The following is a 6,000-nucleotide window of genomic DNA, read 5'->3' on the forward strand; positions in this document are numbered from 1 at the left end:
CTCGCCTGCTCTTTCTAAAGTTTTGTTTCTTGTAATCGATCTTTATTACATGGCTGGAAGGTTGTGCCCTTTACCCCCGTCTCAGACTTTCGCAGAAGTTGCCCCCGTGTTGACGAAGACGCCGAGGCTCATTGCACAAGCGGCCGAAGTCCACGGGTGTCATATTTCTAGAGGTCCCGTTTCTTTTCGAGCGCTCACGTGGACTCATACTTATTCCTGGACCAACTCCGATGCTCCTTTTGTACCTTTCAAAACAATATGGGGGGGCTAATTACGATGTGTTTTCATTCCACACTTTTGTCAAGACAGCATTTGGAGCGTTAAAGTGCACTGTAAAAGTTCTGGTCCATGCTGCAAATGGCAGCTTTGGGACGAAAACTTTACCTGCTGCCAGCTGTCACGACAAAGCAAGTCGAAGGAACTTGTTGATACCACTGTTTCAGTGTCTCTACCCACTGAAGTTTACTCCCCCCCCCAATTATTTCTACCGATCGCCGCTATTTATCATCACGACTCATCAGCCTTGACGTATGCCTGTCAGTCGAACCCCAAAACCCAAGTTAGCGGTGCTCATCTTCTCATTTCAGGGCAAACTGTTTCTGCCAGATGGTCTGCTGCTGCTACTTCACGTACAACTACTTGTACCAAATATACTTCTGAACAGAAAACACACACACATTTGAGGAGCTGCTCCCACTCTTCGCCACAAACAGGCGTAGATCAGATTACCACGAAGAAGAGAAAACGCACTCATACGCACAAGCTCTGGCTCAGCCTTATGACAAAAAATGGCATCGCAGCATGCATTTACCTTTTCGTGGAGTTATCCAGTCTGCATAAAAATCGGGAAAATGCCTTGGAGACGCAATAATCCTCGGTTGCGACTGCACCAGGATCACAGTGGTATATCCCTCTCCAAGCGCCCCCCTCTCTCCCTCTTTAGGAGGTGGCGAAGGCGAGCCCGACTCTGCTTTTCCAGTCGAGAGGTTGAAAATGTCCTTTAGAAAGACGATTCATTACCGCCAGCACGAGAGTGGCCTCTGCCATGAGTCTCCCACTTCGAGTATCCTGCAGTCCCAGTGTAATAAAGAGTGCCCTCCGATACGCAGGATTGAGAAATAGAAAGCATTCCTCTGTGCCTTGGCTCTGTGTCAGCCAGCAGGAAAATAAATCCCGGTGCGCCCTCTGCCGGCTGATATGCTAGTTTACGTGTGCTTGAGTGGGAGAGCGAGCTTCGGCTTTAGGATTTAGCGGGTTGGAAAGAGTGCAGGCAACGGGGTCGAAGGCTGAAGACACGTAAAATATGATGCGATCAATAAGGATCTTATAGAAAAAAAATAATGAAACCGATAAGGCCCGAGGAACAATAAGTAGTGTTTACACCAATAATTGCTTTCAAAGCAGGACAGCTTTGTCAAGTGATTGCTGTAATAAATCAAATCACAGGGATAATGAAAATCACGGTCTCAGCACCCTTTCATTAGATTTGAATGAACCTATATTAAATGTGGAGCTGTCCTCCTATTAATTCCTTGATCCAGCCATCCACTCACTTTGGAAGCTCATTTTAATCTAACATTATAAACAAAAAAAAAAAACAAAACAGTCTGGAGGCTGAGCCTATCCCTGCATCATTAGGTACAAAGCAGGAATCAGTCCTGGATGTACTCTCATACCCACAAGGACCCATTTAGAAATTGGGAAAAATCAAGAAAGAATGGAAGAATAGCTTTATTAGGAATAATCTGAATGGAAAATATATTTTAAAATGTAAAATGATTTTGACTAGAGGACTCTACCACTCAAGTCAGCGCCTTCAAGGCCAGCATGATACGTATGCATGTGTATAAATCAGCTGGGCATTAAGATCAACTGGACAATTGTACAGGAGATGCACATCACACGGAGGTCCTAAAAATCTGGTTAAGGTTTGGTGCCGTGGGTAGAGTTTAAGAGGGGTCTGGATCCCCCAAGAGATGCACTATGTTACTAAAAGAAATCTGCAATGAAAGGTACCTTTTTCATCAAAATCACTTTTTTAAGCTAATGTAAATATGTTAATATTTAACAAATACGATAATTAAATCCATCGTGGGCAGCATGGTGGCGGTAAGGAGACCTGGATTCGCTTCCCGGGTCCTCCCTGTGTGTTGTTGGCATGTTCTCCCCGTGTCTGCATGGGTTTCCTCTCACAGTCCAAAGACATGCAGGTTAGGGGCACTGGTGATCCTAAATTGTCCCTAGTGTGCGCTTGTTGTGTGTGTGTGTGTGTGTGTGTGCCTTGTGGTGGGCTGGTGCCCTGCCCGGGATTTGTTCCTGCCTTGCACCCTGTGTTGGCTGGGATTGGCTCCAGCTGAACCCCTTGACCCTGTGTTAGGATTTAGCGGGTTGGATAATGGATGGATAAATCCATCGTACCTAAAGCAGCTCACTCTTGCAAGTCGCCTATTCTGACAACAAGGTGCCATTCTGTACAACTTCAATGATGAATTAGTTTACTGTTTCAGTTTTAGCTTGAGGGAGGTCACTTCAGCTTCTATGTTATTTGTTTTCTTGACTAGAGGGCTCCATCCCCTGCTCGGTGACACCTGGGGACGGGTGCTGGACACCCACGATCTTATGGTCGGGGCACCTCTCCGTTAAAGAAAGTGATTGTGTTTAAAGAGCTGGTACATATAGGAGAGTATGCGGGGCGCAGGAGGGAGACGGTCTGGCCCTTAGTTATTATAAATAGAAACTCAGTTACTTGAGTATTTCACTACAACTGTCTATGTTCTTTACCAGCTCTTCCTGCTGTTTTTCTATTGCAATCTAAAATTTGAACGATGTTCTTGGGTAGATAATTTGCTTTTCTGCCTTGCCATTATAACCGACTGACTTGAAGGGCAAGTTAGCACTGAGAGTGTCACGGGGTGGTATGGAGAGAGGATGTGCGCAGTAGGAGTAACGATTGGGCGAGCGGTGTGGAGGGAAGTGGTCAAGGCTGAATACTGCGGACACAACGGAAAACTTTTTTAATTTAATAGACAGATATATACATGTCAGCCACTCCTGTCAGCAAATGTACAGATTCTCAGTAGTCACTCTGAGCTTTTAAAATGGCTGCACGGTCATGTCAACAGCTTAAGCCTGAATGTGCCCCCTGTACAAACAGCAGTGCAGCATTCTGAGCAAACCTCAATTACACGTCACAAGCAGCACTGTGACAAAGTTGCAAACAAGAATTTCTCTTTGTTGAAGTAGCTGAAAAGATTAAAATCCTCCAACTTTTCATCCATCTATTCATTTTCTATATCTGCTCATCTGGAGCAGGGGTGCGGTGAAGCTGGAGCCTGACCCAGTAACAATCAGGGGCAAGGCAGGCCCAATCCCAGGACGGGACGCCAGCCCATCACAGGGTGAACACAGACACACGCATCGAGGACCGTGTCTCTGATATGGATGTGACGTGAACACTGGAGCACCACAGGGAACAAACAGTCCTGTCTCGTTTTGTCTTCACCCTGTACACCTCGGAGCAGCTCATCTCATGTTTGCAGAAATTCTCAGATGATTCTGCACGTTATGGGGTGTTTTGATAATGAGGGCAAGTCGGAGGAGAGGAGTCACGTGGACAATTTTATTGGTGAAAAGAGACATCTGCAACTCAACAGCAGCAAAGACAACGAATGCCCAATGAAGAGTCTCTACACCCTTGCACTATTCACAGAGCGGATGTGGAGGTGGCACACTGTGACGACTACTTGGAGGGGCCTCATCAATGACTGGAGTAGTAACACAGGGGAACTGCAAAGAAAGGGCAGAGCTGGTCTTTTTCTTAGGAGACTGCGATCCTTTAATGCGGGTAGTGACATCCCTTACATCTTCAACAACTCTGTGATGGCCGGTGCGATTTTCTTTGCTGTAGTGTACTGGGCTGGTAAAATCACTTCAAGAGATGCCCACCAAATCGAAAAGCTAATTGAAAGGACAGGCTCAGTTATGGGACACACTCTGGACACCTGGAGGTAATAGTGAAGGAGGGAATGAAGACATAGCTGAGGGTCATTATAAGAAATGCTGCACGTCCTCACTGGGGACTTTCAGCCAACAAATCAGTCAGCAGAATTCGGTCAACAAATATGCGACTGGAGGTCCTTTATACCAACAGCAATACGCCCCCATAATGCCTCACTGTGACTGGGACTGCTCTTTTTATCTTTATTGCTGTGTACTTGAGATGGTCATAATGTAATAATATGTATTTATTTATTGAGCTTCTGTAAGAAACCAAATTTTCACCGGAGACAAATAAAGTTCTATCTATCTATCTATCTATCTATCTATCTATCTATCTATCTATCTATCTATCTATCTATCTATCTATCTATCTATCTATTATATTTAGTGCCCTTCACTATCTATCTATCTATCTATCTATCTATCTATCTATCTATCTATCTATCTATCTATCTATCTATCTATCTATCTATCTATCTATTATATTTAGTGCCCTTCACTATCTATCTATCTATCTATCTATCTATCTATCTATCTATCTATCTATCTATCTATCTATCTATCTATCTCAGGATTCCCCGACTCTGGTCCTGGTGGTCCTGGAGGGCCCCAGTAGCTGCAGGTTTCCATTCTAACCCTTTTGTTTTTGCTGCTATTTAACTTGTTTTGAATTAATTTTGATTGACTTGGTTTTTAACAAATGCTTCCCTGAATTTCTTCATCGTTCCTCCAAATCGCTTAATTTCTTTCCTTAAATGGCACCCAAACAGAAGTGAAATGTGAAGTGAGTGAGCCAACAGAAGACCAACTAAGTCAGGGCCTCAAACTCCAACCAATTTCACTCCAACCAGTTGCTTAATCAGGCACTGGTTCTTGTTGTTAATTAAACTCATTCTTTAATTCCATGGCGTGTTGCTGTTCTCAATGTGCAATAGCAGACATTTCTGAAATTGTTGATTTTCTCTTTTCTAAGAGTAATGTTAAAATGTACTGGGGACCTGAGGAGATCAGCATTCCTGAGACCTTCACCTTTGTTTGTTTTTAGATATTTTATGATGGTCACAGTTTGCTGGTCCTGTTTTGGCTCATTTTGTATCTCCTTATTGTTTGGCTGCTAATTAAAGAAAAAGAAACAATTGAGGGGTCTGAGTCTTCAAGATCAAGTCAAATAAAATTAATCCAAAAGAAGTTAATTAGCAGCAAAAACAAGTCACTAATTAAGAAAAGGGTGAGAATGAAAACCTGCAGCCACTGCGGCCCTCCAGGACCAGAGTTGGGGACCCCTGATCTGTTTCATATTCCCAATACTAAATTACTGAAATGCCAGCAGAGGAGAACTTCAGCATCAACTGTAACTCTCCTTTGGGAACTTTAGCGGCCCCTCAGCTTTGGAATGCTCGTCCTTTTTCTGTTAGGGCAGCACCAGTTTTGGTCACTTTTAAATATTTATTTTTGGTCTATTTATTTTAATGTGTATGTGTGTGTGTGTGTGTGAGTATTTGGTGTATTAATGGGGCTGTACAGCACTTTGGTCGACTTCTATTGTTTAAAGATTTGTTGTATAAATACAATTTTCAAAAGTATTATAAATATCAACCATAACTAGCCACAGATTTTCCCCAAAGAGCAACTAACAATCATACACCAAATATTAATATCTGTATATTCCTTGAATTGAAATCTGAGGTATATGAAAGGTTTAGCACCACCAATCCACTTCTTTGAAGATGTTTAGCCCAGTCCCAGAACACACTGAATGTTACGCCATGCATTCATTTTCTAACTTTTTTTAAAAAATAACAAAGGGTCTATTCTGTATACAAGTACAATAAGCAGACAAACCAACTGAAAAAAGCAAAGTTTTCTGTCATTTTTATCATTGCTAACAGTACTCATGCACTTTTTTGTAATTACAAAGTTTTAAATATGTTCCTGTAAGTGACATTTAGGTTATATTATACTTTTACATTACAAATAATCTGTGATATTTGACTTGGGATG

General features: G+C 42.6%; 1 protein-coding gene across 1 annotated transcript in view; it reads right to left on the bottom strand.

Moving 5' to 3' along the window:
* The window catches only part of ghra (growth hormone receptor a), a 313,453-nt gene extending 312,315 nt beyond the window's left edge, over positions 1–1,138 (bottom strand). Inside the window, exon 1 of the mRNA XM_039758616.1 lies at positions 812–1,138. The gene's annotated coding sequence lies outside the window, so the exon portion shown is untranslated. The remainder of the gene's footprint in view (positions 1–811) is intronic.
* Positions 1,139–6,000: the final 4,862 nt, after the last annotated feature.

The sequence above is a fragment of the Polypterus senegalus genome, chromosome 7, assembly GCF_016835505.1.
Source record: "Polypterus senegalus isolate Bchr_013 chromosome 7, ASM1683550v1, whole genome shotgun sequence".
Classification (NCBI taxonomy): Eukaryota; Metazoa; Chordata; class Cladistia; order Polypteriformes; family Polypteridae; genus Polypterus; species Polypterus senegalus.